The 22241-nt window shown below is 40.5% G+C and overlaps 1 protein-coding gene and 2 long non-coding RNA genes across 6 annotated transcripts in view; 1 reads left to right on the forward strand and 2 right to left on the reverse strand.

The window, feature by feature from the left end:
* Window positions 1-22241, reverse strand: part of LOC139364290 (uncharacterized) — a 216298-nt gene that overhangs the window by 112401 nt on the left and 81656 nt on the right. Inside the window, exon 1 of one of the 4 annotated variants that reach the window (XR_011625877.1) lies at window positions 454-555. The exons of the other annotated variants lie outside the window; for them this stretch is intronic. The gene's annotated coding sequence lies outside the window, so the exon portion shown is untranslated. Of the gene's footprint in view, window positions 1-453; window positions 556-22241 lie in introns of those variants that run through there. 4 annotated transcript variants of the gene reach the window in all.
* Window positions 1-22241, forward strand: part of LOC105481808 (uncharacterized) — a 71194-nt gene that overhangs the window by 38619 nt on the left and 10334 nt on the right. The gene's annotated exons all lie outside the window — the stretch shown is intronic.
* On the reverse strand, window positions 12617-14838 carry LOC139364096 (uncharacterized). The gene is made up of 3 exons (XR_011625362.1): window positions 14645-14838; window positions 14040-14120; window positions 12617-13272 (listed from the first exon to the last, which is right to left on the reverse strand). It is a non-coding gene; the product is annotated as an uncharacterized lncRNA (long non-coding RNA).

Consider the following 22241-nt stretch of genomic DNA (forward strand, 5'->3'; position numbering starts at 1 on the left):
TCTGAGGACTGAATGTACATAAAGTGCTAATAAATATCTGGCAGATGTGTCAAATACTTCTGTGTGTGAGAGTGTGTGTGTCAAGAGATCTAGAGATAAAGAGCTTGAGACAGAGGTACAATTTATAATTTAAGACCTATACAAGAGGGGGATTTTCAAGAAGATAGATGATAGAAGAAAGGGCTAACATGTAGCTCCCATTTGGATGGACAAAACAGCATGAAGAGACTCACACCATGGACTTTTGCTCCAAGAACCGCCACAGGAACGTACCAGGAAAACTGAAAGAATTCACACATCCTTTGAAAGAAGCAGCACACCACTGCAAATTCCACAAGACAAATGAAAAACTGTGAGTTTCCAAAGTGTGAGAAGGGAAAACTCTGCCTCTGAACACACACCCCCACTGAGGAACCTGAAAATCCAGACTATGGGAGAAGGATTTAACCTTACCTAGAGCTGAAATGGATTTAGTGTGAAATATAAAAGTAGAAGCAGCAGTGGGAAGAGTCTTGTAGGCACTCCATTTTGCAGTTTGAGCCCAGGGAAGCCATCTCTGACTGTATCTCACAGTGGCCCTTGGAAAAGGCAGCTGGTGGAATTTGGGAAGGGGTCACAGGGTGAAAGGAGCTTCCAACTGAACTTTGGAATAATTTCAACTGGGCACAAACTCTCTTGAGCAGAATCCAAGGAGTAAATGGGAACTGCTGCAGAGAGGAGCACAGGAGCTGTGGCCAACAGTGTGGGCTGAGGAGAAGCAAGGCCTGAAAGCTGTGCTTGCTTTGTCAGTGGGAAAGTTTGTGCCTGGGGCAAGGTCTGAGCCCGGAATGCAGGCTGCCTGGAGATAAACTGTTACTTGGGCACTGCAGGAGCGAGACTGGCCTCACTGACTGCATGGGAGTTGGAGGAGGCCTATTGCTACCGGCTTTCCCCCACATCCCTGGCAAAAGAGACAGCCATAACCACCTCTGGAACATAACCCCACTGGCCGGAGAACCACTCCCTAGCCCCCACAGTGGCCGTAGTAAGCCCAAGAAGAGTCTGAGCTCAGACTCACCTAACCCTACCCCCACTTGATGGTATTTCTCTGCCTGGTTGCTGATCACAAAAAAACGTAAACTGTTGGGAACTTTATGGCCCTGCCATAACCCAAATACTAATCCTGGCCAACTTAGGGTGAGCTTACGTCTCCCTTCTACTATTGCAGCTGGTGCTCTCTTGAAAGCGCCACCTCCTGGCTGAAGGCCAACCAACTCAGAACATTACAGCCACCTCCACCAGAGCAGTCCTGGTATCTATGGCTGGGAGACCTGAAGATGGATCACATCATAGGACGCTGCAGACATTGCCCAGCGCCAACCCGTAGCCTAGTAGCCCCACTGGGTGACTAGACCCAGAAGAGCAACAACAATCACTGCAGTCTGGCTCTCAGGAAGCCCCATCCCAAGGGGAAGTAGGATACCAACACATCAAGGGATCACCCCTTGGAACAAAAGAATCTGAACAGCAGCCCTTGAGCCCCAGATCTTCCCTCTGATATAGTCTACCCAAATGAAAAGGAATCAGAAAAGTAATTCTGGTAATATGACAAAACAACACCCCCCAAAGACCACACTAGCTCCACAGCAATGGAGCCAAACCAAGAAGAAATCTCTGAATTGCCAGATAAAGAATTCTGATGGTTGATTATCATGCTACTCAAGAGATACCAGAGAAAGGTGAAAACCTGCTTAAATAAATTTAAAAAATGATAATAAAGGATATGGATGAAAAGTTCTCCAGAGAAACAGATATCATAGAGAAAAAAAAATCACAAATTCTGGAAATGAAAGATATACTCAGAAAAATTAAAAAGTACACTGAAAAGTGTCAATATAGACTAGAACAAGTAGAAGAGAGAACTTCAGAACTCGAAGACAAGGCTTTTGAATTCACCCAATCAGACAAAGATAAAGAAAAAAGAATATTAAAAAATGAACAAAGCCTCTATAAAATGTGGGATCATGTTAAATCGCTAAACCTAAGAATAACTGGTCTTCCTGAGGAAGAAGAGAAATCTAAGTTTGGAAAACTTATTTGAGGGAATAATCAAGGAAAAATTCCCTGGCCTCAGTAGAGATCTGGAAATCCAAATATAGGAAGCTCAAAGAAAACCTGGGAAATTCATCACAAAAAGATCATCACCTAGGCACATAGTTATTGGGTTATCTAAAGTCAAGACAAAGGAAAGAATCTTAAGAGCTGTGAGGCAAAAGCATCAGATAACCTATAAATGAAACATATCAGAATAACAGCAAATTTCTCAGCAGAACCCTGAAAACCAGAAGGTAACTGGGGTCCTATCTTTAGCCTCCTCAAAAAAAGTAATTGCCAGTCAATAACTTTGTATCCAGCAAAACTAAGCTTCATAAATGAAGGAAAGATACAGTCTTTTTCAGACAAAAAAAAAAAATGCGGAGAGAATTCGCCACTACCAAGCAGCACTACAAGAAATGCCACAAGGAATTCTAAATCTTGAAACAAAACCTCTAAATACACCAAAATAGAATATCCTTAAAGCATAAATCTCACAGGGTCTATAAAACAACAGCACAATGAACAAAACACACACACACACACACACACACGGTATTCAGGTAACAACTAGCACAATGAGTAAAACAGTACCTCACATGCCAATACTAATGTTGAATGTAAATGGTCTAAATGCTCCACTTAAAAGATACAGAATGGCAGAATGGATAAAAATCCATCAACCAAGTATCTACTGTCTTCAAGAGACTCACTTGACACATAAGGACTCACATAAACTTAAGGTAAAGGGGTGGAAAAAGATATTCCATGCAAACACAAACCAAAAGTGAGCAGGAGTCCCTATTCTTATATTAGACAAAAGAGACTTTAAAGCAACAACAGTTAAAAAAGACAAAGAGGTACATTATATAATGATAAATAACAGTCCAAAAGGAAAATATCACAATCCTAAATATATATGTGCCTAACACTGGAGTCTCAAATTTATAAAACAATTATTACTATACCTAACAAATAAGATAGACAGCAATATACTAATAGTGGAGACTTCAGTACTCCACTGACAGCACTAGACAGGGCAACAAGACAGAAAGTCAACAAAGAAAAAATGGTCTTAAACTACACCCTAAAACAAATGGACTTAACAGATATTTAAAGAACATTATACCCAACAACTGCAGAATAAACATTCTTTTCATCTGGCATATAGAACATTATTCAAGATAGACCACATGTTAGGCCACGAAACAAGTCTCAGTAAATTTAAGAAAGTTGAAATTATATCAAGTACCCTCTCAGATCACAGTAGACTAAAACTGGAAATTAACTCCAAAAGGAACCCTCAAAACTATACAAATACATAGAAATTAAATAATCTGCCACGCGTGGTGGCTCACACCTGTAATCCCAGTGCTTTGGGAGGCTGAGGCGGGCAGATCACCTGAGGTCGGGAGTTCAAGACCAGCCTGGCCAACATGGAGAAAGCCCATCTCTACTAAAAATATAAAATTAGTCAGGCGTGGTGGCACACACCTGCAATCCCAGCTACTTGGGAGGCTGAGGTAGGAGAATCACTTGAACCTAGGAGGCAGAGGTTGCGGTGAGCCAAGAGCATGCCATTGCATGCCAACCTGTGCAACAAGAGTGAAACTCCATTCCAAAAAAAAAAAAAAAATTAAATAATCTGCTCCAGAATGATCCTTGGGTCAACAATGAAATCAAGATGGAAATTTAAATATTCTTTGAACTGAACAATAATAGTGACATAACCTATCAAAACCTCTGGGCTACAGCAAAATTGATGCTAAGAGGAAAGTTCATAACATTAAATGCCTACATCAAAAAGTCTGAAACAGCAAAAATAGACAATCTAAGGTCACACCTCAAGAAGCTGAGAAACAAGAACAAACCAACCCAAACTCAGCAGAAGAAAAGCGATAATCAAGATCACAGCAGAACTAAATGAAATTGAAACAAACAAACAAAAAATACACAAGATAACTGAAAGAAAAAGCTGGTTCTTTGAAAAGATTAAAAAAAAATTGATAGAACATTAGCAACATTAACCAAGAATAAAAGAGAGAAGATCCAAAAACAAACAGGAGATATTATAACCAAAACCACAGAAATACAAAAGATCATTTGAGAATCCTATGAACACTTTTACATGCACAAACTAGAAAATTTAGAGGAGATGGATAAATTCCTAGAAATATACAACCCTCCTAGATTAATTTAGGAAGAAATAGAAACTCTGAACAGACCAATAACAACAGCAAGATTGAAACACTGATTTAAAAATTGCCAACAACAAAAAAAAGTCCAGGACCAGATAGATTCATAGCTGAATTCTCTCAGACAATCAAAGAAGAATTGGTACCAATCTTTAGAATTTATTCCAAAAGATAGAAAAAGAAAGAATCCTCCCTAAATTATTCTATAAAGCCAATATCACCTGATATGGTTTGGCTGTGTCCCCACCCAAATCTCGTCTTGAATTCCCATGTGTTGTGGGAGGGACCTGGTGGGAGGTAACTGAATCATGGGGGCAGGTCTTTCCCGTGCTATTCTCTGGTAGTGAATAAGTCTCAAGAGATTTGATGGTTTTATAAGTTGGAGGGGGGTTCCTACACAAGCTTGTTCTTTTTGCCTGCTGCCATTTATGTAAGACGTGACTTGCTTCTCCTTACCTTCCTCCATGATTGGGAGGCCTCCCCAGCCATGTGGAACTGTAAGTCCATTAGACCTGTTTCTTTTGTAAATTGCCCAGTCTCAGGTATGTCTTTATCAGCAGCTTGAAAATGAACTAATACAGTAAATTGTTACCAGTAGAATGGGGCTCTGCTGAAAAGACACCTGAAAATGTGGAAGTGACTTTGGAACTGCATAACAGGCAGGGATTGGAACAGTTTGGAGGGCTCAGAAGAAGACAGGAAAATGTGGGAAAGTTTGAAACTTCCTAGAGACTTGTTGAATGGCTTGACCCAAAATGTTGATAGTGATATGGACAATAAAAGCCAGGTTGAGGTGGTCTCAGATGGAGATGAGGAACTTCTTGGGAACTGGAGCAAAAGGTGACTCTTGTTATGTTTTAGCAGAGACACTGGTGGCATTTTGCTCCTCCCCTAGAGATTTGTGGAACTTTGAACTTGAGAGAGATGATTTAGGGTATCTGGCAGAATAAATTTCTAAGCAGCAAAGCATCCAAGAGGTGACCTGGGTGCTGTTAAAGGCATTCAGTTTAAAGGGAAACAGCATCAAAGTTCAGAAAATGTGTAGCCTGACAATGTAAAAAAAAGAAAATTCCATTTTCTGAGGAGAAATTCAAGCCACCTGCAGAAATTTGCATAAGTAACAAGGAGCCAAATGTTAATCCCCAAGACAGTGGGGAAAACGTCTCCAGGGCATGTCAGAGGTCTTCACAGCAGCCCCTTCGATCACATGCCCAGAGGTCTAGGAGGAAAAGATGGTTTCATGTCCTGGGCCCAGGGCCTCCACGCTCTGTGCAACCTAGGGACTTGGTACCCTGCATTCCAGCCACTCCAGCCATGGCTAATGGGGCCAAGGTACAGCTAGGGATGTTGCTTCAGAGGGTGGAAGCCCCAAGCCTGGGCAGCTTCCATGTGGTGTTGAGCCTGCGGGTGCATGGAAGTCAAGAATTGAGGTTTGGGAACCTCCAGCTAGATTTCAGAGGATGTATGGAAATACCTGGATGCCCAGAGAGAAGTTTGCTGCAGGGGCAGGGCCCTCATGGAGAACCTCTGCAAGGGCAGTGTGGAAGGGAAATGTGGGTTTGGAGCCCACACACAGAGTCCCTACTGGGGCACCACCTAGTGGAGCTGTGAGAAGAGGGCCACTGTCCTCCAGATGCCAGAATGGTAGATCACTAACAGCTTACACCATGCACCTGGAAAAGCTGTAGACACTCAACACCAGCCTGTGAAAGCAGCCAGGAGTGGGGCTATACCCTGCAAAGCCTGTGAAAGCAGCCCGGAGTGGGGCTATACCCTGCAAAGCCAGAGGAGTGGAGCTGCCCAAGGTCGTGGGAGCCCATCTCTTGCATAAACATGTCCTGGATGTGAGCCATGGAGTCAAGGAGATTATTTTGGAGCTTTAAAATTTGACTACCCTGCTGGATTTCAGACTTGCATGGGGCCCCTCTGTTTTGGTCAATCTTTCCCATTTGGAATGGCTGTATTTACCCAATGCCTGTACCCCCATTGTATCTAGGAAGTAATTAACATGCTTTTGATTTTACAGGTTCACAGGTGGAAGGGACTTGGCTTCTCTCAGATGAGACTTTGGACTATGTACTTTTGAGTTAATGCTGAAATGAGTTAAGACTTTGGGGGACTATTGAAAAGGCATGATCAGTTTTGAAATGTGAGGACATGAGATTTGGGAGGGGCTGGGAGTGAAATGATATGGTTTGGCTGTGTTGCCACCCAAATCTCATCTTGAATTCCCGTGTGTTGTGGGAGGGACCTGGTGGGAAGTAATTGAATCACGGCAGTAGGTCTTTCACATGGGAAAGAGGTTTTCCTGCACAAGCTCTCTTTGCCTGCTGCTATCCATGTAAGACGTGACTCACTCCTCCTTGCCTTCCACCATGATTGTGAGAACTCCCCAGCCATGTGGAACTGTAGTCCATTAAACCTGTTTATTTTGTAAATTGCCCAGTCTCAGGTATGTCTCTATCAGCAGTGTGAAAACAGACCAATACATCACCCTAATACCAAAACCAGGAAAGGACATAACAAAAAAAGAAAACTACAGACTAATATCCCTGATGAAAACAGATGCAAAAATCCTCAACAAAATACTAGCTAACCAAATTCAGCAGCATATCAAAAAGATAATACACCATGATCAAGTGGGTTTCATACCAGGGATGGTTTAACATATGCAAGTCAATAAATGTGATACATCACATAAACAGAATTAAAAACAAAAATTATATGATCATCTCAACAGATGCAGTAAAAGCATTTGGCAAAATCCAGCATCACTTTGTGATTAAAATCAGCAAAATCAGCATATAAGAAACATACCTTAAGTTAATAAAAGCCATATGACAAACCCATGGCTGACATTATACTGAAAGGGGAAAAGTTGGAAGCATTCTTCTTGAGAACTGGAATAAGATAAGGATGCCCACTTTCACCACTACTATTCAACATTGTACTGGAAGTCCTAGCCAGAGCAATTAGACAAGAGAACCAAACAAAGGACATCCATATAGGTAAAGAGGAAGTGAAACTGTTACAGTTCACTGATGACATAATTATATACCTAGAAAACCCCAAAGACTCATGCAAAAAGCTCATAGGTGTGATATATGAATTCAATAAAGTTTCAGGATACAAAATCAATGTACACAAATCAGTAGCACTGCTATACATCAACAACAACCAAGCTGAGAATCAAATCAAGAACTCAACCCCTTTTACAACAGCTGCAAAGAAAAATAAAGTACTTAGGAATATACCTAACCAAAGAGGCAAAAGATCTCTACAAGGAAACCTACAAAACACTGCTGAAAGAAATCATAGATGACACTAACAAATGGAAACACGTCCTATTCTCATGGATGGGTAGAATCAGTATTGTGAAAATGGCCATACTGCCAACAGCAGTCTACAAATTCAATGCAATTTGCATCAAAATACCATCATTATTCTTCACGGAACTAGGAAAAAATCCTAAAATTCATATGGAACCAAAAAAAAAAAAAGAGAAAGTCCATATGACCAAAGAAAGACTAAGCAAAAAGAACAAATCTGGAGGCATCACATTAGCCAAATTCAAACTATACTACAAGGATATAGTCACCAAAACAGCATGGTACTGGTATAAAAGTAGGCATGTAGACCAATGGAGCAGAATAGAAAACCCAGAAATAAAGCCAAATATTTACAGCCAACTGATCTTCAACAAAACAAACAAAAACATAAAGTGGGGAAAGGATCCTGTATTCAACGAATGATGCTGGGATAATTGGCAAGCCACATGTAGAAGAATGAAACTAGATCCTCATCTCTCACCTTATACAAAAATAAACTCAAGATATATCAAAGAGTTAAACCTAAGACCTGATACCAAAAAAACTCTAGAAGATAACATCAGAAAACCTCTTCTAGACATTGGCTTAGGCAAAGAGTTCATGACCAAGAACCCAAAAGCAAACACAACAAAAACAAAGATAAATAAATGGGACCTAATTAAACTAAAAGTCTTCTGTACAGCAAAAGAAGTAATCAGCACAGTAAACAGAGAACCCACAGAGTAGGAGAAAATAGTTGCAAACTAGACATCTGACAAAGGACTAATATCTAGAGTCTACAAGGAACTCAAATCAGCAAGAAAAAAAAAATCCCATCAAAAAGTGAGCAAAGGGCATGAATAGACAATTCTCAAAAGAAGATATGCAAATGACCAACAAGCATATGGGAAAATGCTCAACATCACTAATGAGCAAAGAAATGCAAATCAAAACCACAATGAGATACCACCTTACTCCTGCAATAATGGCCATAATTTAAAAAATAAAAAAATAACAGATGTTGGCATGGATGTGGGGAAAAGGCAACACTCTTGTACTTCTAGTGGGAATGTAAACTAGTACAACCCACTATGGAAAAAAGTATGGGGATTCCTTAAAGAACTAAAAGTAGAACTACCATTTGATCCAGCAGTACCACTACTGGGTATTTACCCAGAAGAAAAGGAGTTATTATGTGAAAAAAACACTTGCACGCACATGTTAATAGCAGCACAATTCTCAATTGCAAAAACATGAAACCAACCAACAAATGGATAAAGAATGTGATATATATATATGATATATATATGCAAACACACACACACCCACACACACACACACCATGGAATATTACTGAGCCATAAAAAGGAATGAAATAATGTTATTTGTAGCAACCTGGATTGAGTTGAGACCATTATTCTAAATGAAGTAACTCGGAAATGGAAAACCAAAAGTCACATGTTTTAATTTGTAAGTGGAAGCTAAACTATGAGGACCTAAACACCTAAGAATAAAATAATGGACTTTGGGGACTCAGGGGGAAGGGTTGGAGGGGGGTGAGGGATAAAAGACTGCAAATAGGGTGCAGTGTACACTGCTCAGGTGTACCAAAATCTCAAAATCACCACTAAAGAACTTTTCCATGCAACCAAACACCACCTGTTCCCCAAAAACTATTGAAATTAAATAAATAAATAAATACCTATAGAAGCCCTAAAAACTAAAAGGTTACAAGACTACCATTTCCCATATATACAATGTTAACCCACAAAATCAGTATAAAGAAATTTAAAAAGGTAATTTTTCTCAGAACGACCATTTTGATAAGTTTTTTCATATATCAAATTATTTCCAAAATATTTTTGGTACCACTGCTTGAGTACAGGCTTAATCTGCCTACTTGATAACCGAATATTATATATGTGGGTAGGCAGATGAATGAAAAAAGAGGTAGATGAGAAATAGTTATATAGATGAATAGGGGCTATATTTTAACTGCTCACATAATATTTCAAAGCCTATTTAAATGAAGATACAAGATTAATTAGAATGTTATCTATATACCTCAAAAATGACTCTTCTTCTTGCAACGGTAGATTATAGTATTCTAAAACTTAACAGGACTACAGAAATCATTATGCCAACCACTTTCCAGATGAGAAAACTTAGGCTAAAAAGATCAAAGCCAGGATCACACAGTTGGTGAGTGCCAGAATGAAACCAGATCCTAAATGTCCTGCTATCTAGCAAAGCACTTCCCTACAATACCATCCCACCTTCCTTGATAATACTAAGTTGCTTAGCAAACAAGATCTTCACAAATGTTGCAAGGATAAATTTCCTTTCAGTCTGCCCAAAGCAAATAACCACAATTTCAGTACTAGTAAAACTCAGATGATCTAGGCATTGTCACCCCTTCAAATTGCCCTCAGAGTGGGACAGTCAACTTGGAAGAAAGTTTGACTTAACAGAAGTTTCCCAGGTCTGAGAAACACGGCAAGAGGCGGGATGTATTGTTGTTATTATCAAAACAGTGAGAAATGGCATGTTAATCAGGAAAGGACAAATTGTGGCTGTCATTTCGTTTTTCTCTTAAAGGTAAATATGTATAGACTGCAAATCATGTCCAGGAGAACTTATTTCTCACATCCCCGTCTATCAGTTTGCTCTCAACTGCTCTCAACAAAGTGAGGAACCAGCTTTAAAATAGCTCTGAAACGGAAGGTTACTGTAGGTATGAAATATCCCATGGACCAAACCCAAAATCTCACTTCTCTTGAGTGCTCTCTTATTCTGACATCCAGCATGGACACAAATAGCTTTTAAAACTGGACCAGGTAAGGAAACCAGTCAAAGAAAACAAGAGGATAAAATTTGGAGAAGCTCATCATAGATTTTAGCTTCCAAGCATATCACCAAAACTGTAATGTTCAAAAACTTAAGCAGACCTTCTCAGTGACTTCAGTTGACTTCAACGAATTCTGTTTCAGCCCATTTACCACAAAACAGTACACCAAGGGAGGGACCCCACAGAGAGGAACCTCTCCTGTCTACCCACTCCCAACCAAATCAGGTCTGAGGTCCTGATGCTAAAAAGCTAAGTAACAAAGAAAATAATTTATGTGCCTCTGAAGCCATTTTTCGAGGTGAGATGTTTCGCTCCTAGCCAAGCAAAGCTGCAGAAGCTGCTGAATGCTGCCTTGCTCCCTCCTTGTCGCCAGCCCGCCCTTTAACCCACCACTGAATGCCCTTTTTCTGCGCCAAGACAGCTATTGAATCACGACATTATACTCCCTGACCCTGCGGGGCCATGGTACAATATCAGAATGTCAAACTGGGTCTGAAAAGGGCTTTGTGTGGGATGACACAAGACTCTAAGGATAGTAGAGCTGCTGAATCACTCAGGATCTGACCACAAATAGTGCTACGCTAAGCTTGCTGGGTAAAGCTAGTGCCAGAAGCCCCTGTTAAATCTCTGAGAGGCTGGGAGGCTGACCTTGAAGGCAAGTTGTACTTAACGCAGAGACCAGGAAGCCTAAGGGAAGAAACCCAAGTTGTACATCCTCATAAATACAATTTAAAATTTAAAATTATCTAATTTAATAAAAGCATGCGATCCTACGACAGGGTAGTTTTCCTTAGGAACAGGTGCACTGCAATTTATATATATACACACATGTATATGTATATACATATTATATACATGTGTATATATATATAAAATCTTCAGAGAGTTACATGGTAGATGGCAGCCTGGAAATACGCTGATGTGTCCTGGCAGAATTTCAGACATAATGATTTTTTTTTTCCTCTGTAAACCTTCCATCAGTGGGAAGGAAAACCCTGCCAAAACTAAGGAACCCAAGCTGGAGGCAGCGAGGCTCCCACTCAGCACGGCGACATGCCAAGGCTTTCAAGGCCAAATCGGAAACAACCACGTTGAGTTCATTAAAACGACTGAATGATCAAAGGCATGCAAGCCTTCACAAAGGCAAAAATTAATCTGTTTAATACTTGGCTAAATTCTCAAGTGCTGAAGTAAATTTGAAACGAAATTCATCAAACTCCCCCCCTCTTCCTGTGCAAAAATCCTTTGAGTTCCTCAGAGTGCCCAGCAGATGGCAGAAGCGGTCTTTGTTTCAGTCCATGGGCCTCAGCTACCGCGCATTGCCCAAAACGAACGGGAGTAGGTACACCTGGGTATAGCTGTATATCTGAATGTGAAAATACACTTTCAGGATACCAGGAATTATATTCCAGTATGGCTAGGGTTATTCTCAGTTATCAATCTCTTTTCGAGGGAGGAAATGTCCCCAGGAAGTGGTACCAAAAGATGACTCTTGGACATCAATGAAAAGGCCTGTGGAAGGACAACAGTCCAACTACTGGAATCCTGTTTTTGTATCTCTCAGGTACCTCCCGCCATGCCCACCCCTCATCTTCCTCCCCTTTCCTACTCCTTAAAGACTTGCACACACATTCCTGAGTCTTCAGAAACCTCTGTCCTCGCCACCCAGGTGAAGAAGCTGGGTATGTGCCAGGATATTCCCTACTGCAACAATGCCTCCTCAGTCTGCTTCCTCTGACCAGTTCAACCTCCACAACCAGAGGTTCTGGGAATTAGGCTCCACTGTCCTGAGCATTATGAATATTGATTCCTGTTGGACAAACTGCAGCTAGTCTAGGAGCTCATATTCCTCCATTTCCTAGGAGGACAACATATAAAATATTAATACATTTCATCATGAGAAATAAAACTCATTAAAACTACACACATACTCATGAAAATTCTTTCACTGTTTATTTCATGAAGTGAAAACATTTATTCCAACCAGAACGAGGGAAGAAAATGTTTTCTATAGGTCCAATTTTATACACTTTGGTATGAAATGAATCAATAGTCGCTAGGAGGAACAAAATCAAAGATTTCCTTTTCAACAGCAATAAATCCAGTCAAATCCTATTTGGTATGGCACTCGCCATAGCTTGTAAAATCTGAAGTTGCTAAATTATGTATTTCAATAGTAATCCCTTACAAATTAATAGGAAGTGCTAAATTACGACAAACGACCTCCAATTGGATCCAGATGCTCAATCCTAGACTAGGTAGAAAGTGTGAAAAATTAGGAACTGTACTGATTCTTTCCCTGAGTTTCTTGAAGGAGCCAAGTTCTTCCAGCACAGAATGTAAACACTTGGGAAGGTAGCCTAAGAGAAGCATGTGTTACGTGGCAGCCTGAGTCCCAGCTGTGTTTACACTGAGATTCCAAAATATCTGAGCCTGAAAGGAGAGCTGTGGTATAAGGAGGAACAGAGGAGCCTCCTGGGACAGACGGATCCCAAAGGGAAAGAGAGAAGCTGGTTCAAAACTAATGGGACAGGGTTCAAGGGAAGGTGTGGTCATTAACAAAGCAGGGTGACTGTCTCTCAGCTTATCCGGACGACTCACATCCAAGTCCCAAGGGTGATGATGGAGAAAATGCTGAAACCCGTTGACATTATTGGTCCCCCTCATGGTGGTGGCTATGTTGATGGTGGTGGCAGCAATATAAAACAGCAGTGGCCTTGGGCAGCGGTAGGGCTGACGTTGCCATCCTCAGTCTTGGAGACTGGCAGCATCCACAGAGAGACGGTGCCTTTGGGAGACATCTGTGACACCGCTGCTGCATCTGTCACTGATGAGGAAGAGGCCCCAGCTGCAAATGAAGCCAGCATTTAGTGACCCAGTATCAGAAGAAGAAAATCACAGACCTCCTGCTGTGACCAAAACAACTAGTTCTCAGAGCACTGGCTGGGGTAGGTGGAATGAAGATCCCCCAAAGATGCCCATGTCCTAAACCCCAGAAGCTGTGAGTGCATCACCTTACAGGGCAAAAGGGACATTGTAGATGTGATTAAGGATGTTGAAATGGGGACACTGTCCTGGATTATTTGGTGGACCCAAGACAATCAGTCACGGGGTCCTTAGAAAAGGGAGGCAGGAGAGTCAGAATCAGAGAAGATACAACAGAAGCAGTGGTCCGAGAGATTCAAAGATTCTGCACTGCTGGCTTTCAAGATATAGAAAGAGGCCTCAAGCTAAGAAATGTGGGCAGTCTTCAGAAGCTGGAAAAGGCAAGGAAATGGGCTCTGCCACGGAGCTTCCCAAGGCAGCATGGCTCTGCCGACCCATTTTAGACTTACAGCCCCCAGAACTATATAAGATAAGTGTGTGTGGTTTTAAGCCACTAAGAGTGTGGTAATTTGTTGCAGCAGAAATTGGAAAATAATACACTGGTGATACACTCTTTTGAGGGCTTTCAGAACCATTTGTGAGGATAAGGAGGCTCAAATTCCCACAGTACAAGGAGAAACAGCCAGAATGTGTGGGGGCACTCTCCTCTACGGTTTGTGCGGGTGGGGGATGCAGGTTAGCATAGGGTAGACTAGGTCCATGGGTCTGCTTTGTGTGGCAAGCTCTCACCTTGAACCTTCATTCAAATCAGCGGCACCTGTTTTCTACAACACACATCACTTTGCTCTCCTTCCATATCTTCAAGAACTTCTAAGAGGCAAGTTGTGCCATTAGTACTTCAAAGGATACCACATGTCCCATGTCTTTTTTTTTTTTTTCTTTGAGACGGAGTCTCGCTCTGTTGCTCAGGCTGGAGTGCAATGACCCAATCTCCGCTCACTACAACCTCTGCCTCCCAGGTTCAAGCAATTCTCCTACCTCAGCCTCCCGAGTAGCACACAACACCACACCCAGCTAATTTTTGTGTTTTTAGTAGAGATGGGGTTTCACCATGTTGGCCAGGCTGGTCTTGAATCCTGATCTCAGGTGATCTGCCCATCTCAGCCTCCCAAAGTGCTGGGATTATAGGCATGAGCCACTGCTCCTCGTCCCAAGTCATTTAAAATCTTAAGGCCAAAGCTCATCCTTATCTTTTGGAGACTAATTACTCAACATTTCTCAATCATTTTCTCTAGATTTTAGTTCAGTCCTTAAAATCATTCTGCTGATGAGATATTCTGGAAATGTCTTCAGAGCTTTGCCCTATGACTGCAAAAGAAATCCAGCCCACCCACCTGAGGTTCAAGGTTTTCTTTTCAGCCAGGTCATCATTAAAGATGGAAGACTATTTTTCAGGCCCAAAAAAGTATTTGTATTGGCAGTACTCAACCGGTACTTCTTGCTAAATGAATAATCTATTTCTTCTCAAAAATCAAATGTGTCCCAGATCTGAAAAACATATAGTCCCCCCGTTAGCCATCACAGTACATTTTATTTATATCCAATTATATTATCTCTGTTAACAATAGGGATCAGGAAACACTCAAAAGATTTCAATTAACAAATGATTTTCAAACTTCATTTGAAAGCTTTGATATCATATTTTCTTAATCCTCATATAAGCACTATCAACAAGAAGGAAAAAAGTGATGAGTTTGTTCAAATTCCTTTTATAGTTTTTCCTGACAACCTTTTGGCAGGGAAGTTAACGAGCAGTCAAATGATATAAAAGGACATAATAGTAGAGCAAAAGCGAAGTACACACTTGACCATGATATTCAAGACTGAGAACAACCTGCCTAGCGCTCCCTTCCACTAGACTCGTCCTCTGAACAAGTTACACAACCTTGAACAAGTCACAAACTTTCTGGGCTTCCATCTCATCACCTCTCTGTTATAATACATCCACATTTGTTTTAATATTAAACATTTAACTTATCTGCCAGTTAAATTGTTTAATATTCCTTCTTCATATTTTCCATTTGAAACTGGCATTGGAGGGAGTGCTCCCCGTTTATACTGTGGGGACAACACTCCCACCAGGAAGGTGAGCGCCCTAGTTTGAAAAGCCTGGGCCTGTATACTTTCTCATACTCCACATGTCCTAACATGCTGTATATTCCCATCTTCCTTGCTTTGGTTCACTCCATTTTTTTCATTCTACTTCCTTCGCCATTTGAAAGTGCCCTCTGCTTCCACCAATCTTCTCACATTTTAAGCCCAGTTTATCTCTCACCTCCTCCATAAGGCCTACCCTGACTATAACTTCTTCTTCAGATTCATGGTGCTCATTCTTTGTCGCATTCAGTTGGAATTTAACCTTATCTTTCTTGTGATGCCTTTTACTGTTACTTAACTCTTGTGTTATTTCACTTGTTTTTTCTTGTATCTGATCTTCCAGCCATGTCATAAACTTCTTAGAGATCAGAAACCATGTAAGCTTTGTTTTACATCACCCGTAGCAACTAGACCTGTGCCTTGCATATGAGAAGCACTCATTCACTTAATTATTTATCCATTCAGTGTGTATTTATTAAACTGTGTGCCAACTCATAATTGTTGAGTAAATGAGGAGCAAAATAACTCGTGTGATCTAAAAACTGAATAATCAGATCCTTAATAAATAAGAATTTATCCTTCTCATTGCATATTTATTCTGTTAACAGAATACATAAATACAGGATGATTTCTCCATTGGCAAATTTAAACTGCAGATATTCTAAGCAGGTTTCAAATACAGGAATGGCTGTGCATGTCCTTGTAATTACAATTGACACAAAGTGCTACAGGTTAGTTAAGTGCCTAGAACAGATTTGGTACACTTATAAACTTCAGAAATTCCCAAGACCGACAGAGTGAAAATAATACTCCCTACACGTGCTCAACTGGTAAACTGCATGTTAAATGATGACATAATTGCTTTTATTTAATCAAACTGTCTTTACAAAACATAGGTCAGTTCCTTTGGGGGCAATGAAGTAGATGCCCTTGCTTACTGTGTAGCCAGAATGAATGGCTACTTGCCACTTCTACCATAAACCTCAAGTTTCAAGTATTTAACTAAATACCTTCAAGTAATTAATGAAAATCTGATTAAGCTGAAAGTTACCATCAAATTATTAAATCAGATGCTATTTTAACAAATCAAAATGGATTGCATTCATTAAATAAATTGTGTGCCTAAGGACGGATGTCCGAAAATAGTCCAAAAGGGGATTGCCCTATTCCCGGATTCCCGTATTCCGGTATTCCCGTAGTCTGACTACCTAAGACAGACTCTATTTCAAAAATAAACACATTTACTTCATTGTATGGACTGCTGCCTTTTGCTGTTTTACCTACGTGGAACCTGGCAAATTATTTCGCTGTAGAATGTAACGATGTGAGAGGTTCTGAGTGGTGAGTGTAATTACAGAACTTTGGTCAAGCGCCCTCTGGTGGTCAGATGAATATTTTTTTCTACCATAAAGTTTTGCTGAAAAGCTAGTCAAAGTTTTTTATCGGTAATTACCAAAAATAAATCACTATGTAAATAATACATTGTCAAACGTTAATTCTGTGGAATATTGAGTAAAAATCTGAATCAGATTGATATAGGTCCAAATGTCAGCTGTAGCTTTTTTATTACCACTTTCTTTACCTTGGGCAGGTTAACGTAAACTCTGTGGGGCTCAAGTTTTCTCATTCATATCAAAAGTTGATTTAAGGAATAAGTGAAAGAAAAATATAAAGGAAATAAAAATAGTTCCCTGAATATAATAGGTATCAATAAATGATACCAACAATTCCTATTGTTATCCTTAATAGCAATACGCACTTGTGTGCATCAAATGCTTATCACATGCCAAAAGCATTATGTTCTTTATGAGTTACCTCAATCCCCACAAGAACCATATCAAGTTGGCATTATTATCTACCAGTTTAAAAATTAAGAAGCTGACAATAGGAAAGTTAAATGATTGGTTGAGAGTTACAGGGTGAGTAACAGAGCCAGGATTCAAACTTGCCTGTGGAATGCCAAGGCCAAGGCCTTCCTCACCATGATATACTGCTATTATCACAAATGATGACAGGGGATCACAATGAGAAAAAGTATTTCATAGGATTCCCTAATAAAAATAACTTTTCCTTGGCACAAAGGTCATTTGAGATTCCATGTAAATATTTCTCTGTTTTGTTTTTTCTTACCCCTGTGTACATACGGCATAATGAAAAGCTACTCATTCTCTGTTATGTAAAGGATGCCAGGCCAGGCGCGGTGGTTCATGCCTGTAATCTCAGCACTTTGGGAGGCCAAGGCAGATGGATCACCTGAGGTCAGGAGTTTGAGACCAGCCTGGTCAACACGGTGAAATGCTGTCTCTACTAAAAATACAAAAAATTAGCCAGGTGTGGTGGTGGGCACCTATAATCCCAGCTACTTGGGAGGCTGAGGCAGGAGAATTGCTTGAACCCAGGAGGCAGAGGTTGCAGTGAGCCAAGATCGCGCCACTGCATTCCAGCTTGGGTGACAGAGCAAGACTCTGTCTCAAAAAAGAAAAAAAAAAAAGATGCCAACACTCTATTCCTTTGACAAGTGTTATTACCTCCTGAAATTCTCCTCCTGCTGGATATCCGAGATGGCTCATATACTTTTCTATTAGAATTTCTTAGGAATATACTTCATTTAGGCATGCATTTGTTTTCAATTCAATCTGTTACCAGCAGTAACTCAGAGGGCTCGATATTGTGCATTCTGTTTGCTTCGTTTAATTAAAATCACATGCAAGTATAATCAAAAAAAATTGTAAGGCATTATATTTAACATTGTATTACAAAAATATGTTCATTGTCATAGCTTTAAGAAAGTAGAAATCGGCCAGGCACAGTGGCTCATGACTGTAATTCCAGCACTTTGGGAGGCCGAGGCGGGCAGATCACGAGGTCAGAAGATGGAGACCATCCTGGCTAACACGATAAAACCCCATCTCTACTAAAATACAAAAAAGTAGCTGGGCATGGTGGCAGGTGCCTGTAGTCCCAGCTACTCGGGAGGCTGAGGTGAGAGAATGGCATGAACCTTGGGGGGCGGAGCTTGCAATGAGCCGAGATCACACCACAGAACTCTAGCCTAGGGGAAAGAGTGAGACAAGAAAAGAAAGAAAGAAGGAAGGAAGGAAGGAAGGAAGGAAGGAAGGAAGGAAGGAAGGAAGGAAGGAAGGAAGGAAATGAAAGAGAGGGAGGGAGGGAGGGAAGGAAGGAAGGAAATCATCAAAAAGAAAGGATAAAAGTTAACCATAATTATTGCTCACAGGAATGTTATTAATAGTCATGCCATATGTCCTTCAGTCTTTTCTCTATGCAAATTCATTTTTAAAATAGCATTATGGTAACAAACTGTTTTTAAGCCAATTTTTATTTCATATCAGGTGATATGCACTTGTTGTGACATTTTTGGGTGCCGGTCTCCATTTTTCCAGTCCAGAAAACATTGTTAACTAAAATCATCCAATTAAAACATAAACCAAACACCAATTATGCACAAAGTCCTGTGCCAGGCACTTAGGGGGCACCAATGCAAATCAGATACATCATTACAGTATGTTTGGGGGAGCCAGTTGCTATACCTCATAAAGGCGTTCTGTCTGGGGTTGAGATTAACATGTAAATACATTTCAGGACTGTGGAGGTAAGGCTAGACAACTCCCCTCCGTCAGCATATCTATTGCATTCTCCAGTTTTCAGGGAGGCTGAGAGGCTTCCTGGGGAGAAAGTTGAAAACCACAAGTGGGGTTCGGAAATGCATAAACTTGTGGGAACTCCGAAGTGGAGCAGGGAGATCTAACAGATTCAAATTGTAAAGTGTCCCATTTCAGGGCCTCTGGAAAAAAAAAAAAAAAAAAATCATCCTAAAGAATCCAGACTCCTCCACAGGGTTAACACACAGAAGGGAGTGCTGGTTTCAAGATGCAGAAATGGCTACTGTTGCTTGACCCTGGCCTAACCCAGCCCCATGGAGGGGTCCAGGTACCCCCAGGAGTGTGAAACTGCAGAGCTCTCATTAAACTATGCAAGGCACAGCAATTTTACTTGGAGACACCTCTAACAGATCACGATACTGAAGAAAGAAAGAATGTGTCCCTGTACTTATGGGAAAGTTAGAACCATTACAGCACTGAGCCTATTGCCAGTGGCTGGGGTCATTGGTAAAGATCTGTACCCGAGAGAGCACCATTAACAGCAGCTGTGGTGGCAGCACCTAGCTCAGAGTGACAAAAACAACTGTCACAAATATAAGATATAGTCCTGGCAACTCAGGAAAATACAAGTGGGCAGAGAGCCTGCAGGCATGCAGGTGTGAAGCTAAAAAGCCTGTTCAAGGGTTGCAAACTCAAATACCTGTGGACCAAACTTGTATCCTAAATAAGCAATGTGGACTGGGTGGTGCCTGAAGGAAATTGGCAAGTGCTCTTCAGCTCTAGCTGACCAAGGCTATGCCAGCTGAAAAACACTGGCCATATCAGCAACAGCATCAGGGTAGGAAGAACTTGGGGCCAGGCTGAAACAAGAGAGGTGTTTACTTAGAAGCAAGATAGCCAGGCTAGAATACCATAATCACCATCATAATAAGGCAAAGCAGCAGCTGAGGAAATGGAGTGAAGCATCAATTGTCAACAAAGAGGCAAGAAATAGTAAATCAACATAGGCAGTTATGTGATGGGATATTCACCAGTGTCTCTTTCACACCTCATTTTTACCTTGTCACAATTGCCCATAGGAGCATCAGGCCAGGAGACCTCCATGGGCTCAATGAGAAGTAGAACTAGAAAGATAAAATATCCAACTCTTGGGTTTTGAGTACAAAAGACAGAGCAGGTAGCCATTGGAGAAGTTAGGAGCAGGTGATCTGCACCTGAACAGCTATGAGCAACAACTGAAGTCACAGTCACTAGCAGGAAGGACAAGTGAGCTTAGGCAATGTATAAGACAACATGTGACATTAACCTTCACAGAGTGTAAAATGAGGAAACAACCAAACACCCATACTCAAAATGTCTCATTGAGAAATCTGATATTGGGCCTGATGTCATTGCTTAATATCTTAAGTTTGGTATCTCTAAAAATATAATAAAATATTGGCTTCAGTCTCCATCAAGAATTTAGTGATACATGCTTTCCCTAATAAGGAAGAGTTGCCGATCAAGGTTCTGGGACAAAGGGATGAGTTGCGAGAGCCAGGGTGCCTCAACAGAGGCCACGACCACAGCACCAAGAGAGTGGCTCACTTGGGGTGCTACATTAGGGTTCAAGGCCTGCTGGCTAAGCTGAAGAAGTGAAAGAGCAAAAAAAGGGTAGGTAGGACCATCCAATTGAAACTGAAGGAGGTTTGTCTAATTTGGCACATGCATATATAGCTAGTCACTTGTATATCATCCAAACTCTCCCAGAAATCAGTTCAGCAAGTCATGAACACAAGGCTCGTGCTCCCCTGTGAAGCCCTAATGGATTAGTGTGACGGTCAGCAGCACAGCAGGGTGGGCACAATTGGAAAAAGATCATAAGCATGTCATGACACTTCCTTTTGTCCACATCTCTGTGTTCTATTTTCCCTTCATTTAATTCTATTTTGTCCCCTGAGGTTTTAAAAATGCTAACAAATAATTGTTTTCCAGAGGAATTTTAAAAATCTATAATTATTTCAATGATTAAAATATACACTGAACATTATTGCAATTCAAGGAGTATAAATCTCAGATAGATGTGGGGTCATACACCAAACCTAACCACATCAACCATTAGAACAACCACAGAGAACGCCAAGAAGTTAAGACATTCGGCAAATAAACCTCTAATTAACATCAATTGTTGGCAATATATTGATATGTCATGAAAATATCTCTATAGAGACAGTGCGGTAATGACCTCATTTGGCTCTGATTCAGTCAGCACTCCCAATTCCAACCATGTGTCTGATATTAAACAGTATAAGAAACCATAGAAATGATCAACCCACTGGCCTAGTAATTTTCCCCCACAAGAAATTTATCTTGGGAAAATAACCCAAATGAAAGAGAAAGTAATATGCATGAAAATGTTCTTTGAAAGTGATTTGTGCAAGTATTATGTCTAACAGTAGGAGAATGGGTAAGTAAATCATAACACATCTACTCAAATGATCATTATAAAGATTATATAGTATGGAAACATGCTTATAATTGCTAATCTTAATAAAAAACTTAAATTATATGTACACTAAAACTGCAACAAGTAAAAGCAAAAGACATCCATAAGAATAAAGATAGGAATATGCCAAAATAATGTTACATTATGGCATGTTTCCACACTTTTAAGAACATTTACATATTAATAATTTTTGAAGGTGGGAGGAGAAACAACTAATGGATAAGCACACTATCTTGAGCTGAAGTCAATGACTGAGGATTTTAAATCACACACAATATAGAGATTTTTATCGAAAATGCTCCTGATTTTTCTTTGATGCTATATAAATGACATTCTTATAATTAGACTTCTATCTCTTCCTTTTGCAAATAATCATAAAGTAATAAAGAAATGCAATGCAGCACAGTGGTTAAGAACTTGGAAGCTGGGCTGTGACTGCCTGAGTTTGAATCCTGGCTAGTCGCTCTGAGCTAGCATTTAATTTGTTGTAGGCTTTGGCTTCCTTGAGTATAAAATGGAGATAAATTACAGTACCTACTTTATAAGGTTGTTATGAGAAACAAAATAATGCATGTAAAGTAATTTACATGGTGCCTGGAAAATAGTAAGGGCTAGTAAATATTAGCTGCTGTGATGGTAATGATGATAGATGATGACAAATGCATCAAAATGGTGGACCCAGGTGGAACAAGTCACTCCTGCAAGATGCAACTGCCCAGAGAACCACAG

The sequence above is a fragment of the Macaca nemestrina genome, chromosome 7, assembly GCF_043159975.1.
Source record: "Macaca nemestrina isolate mMacNem1 chromosome 7, mMacNem.hap1, whole genome shotgun sequence".
Lineage (NCBI taxonomy): Eukaryota > Metazoa > Chordata > Mammalia > Primates > Cercopithecidae > Macaca > Macaca nemestrina.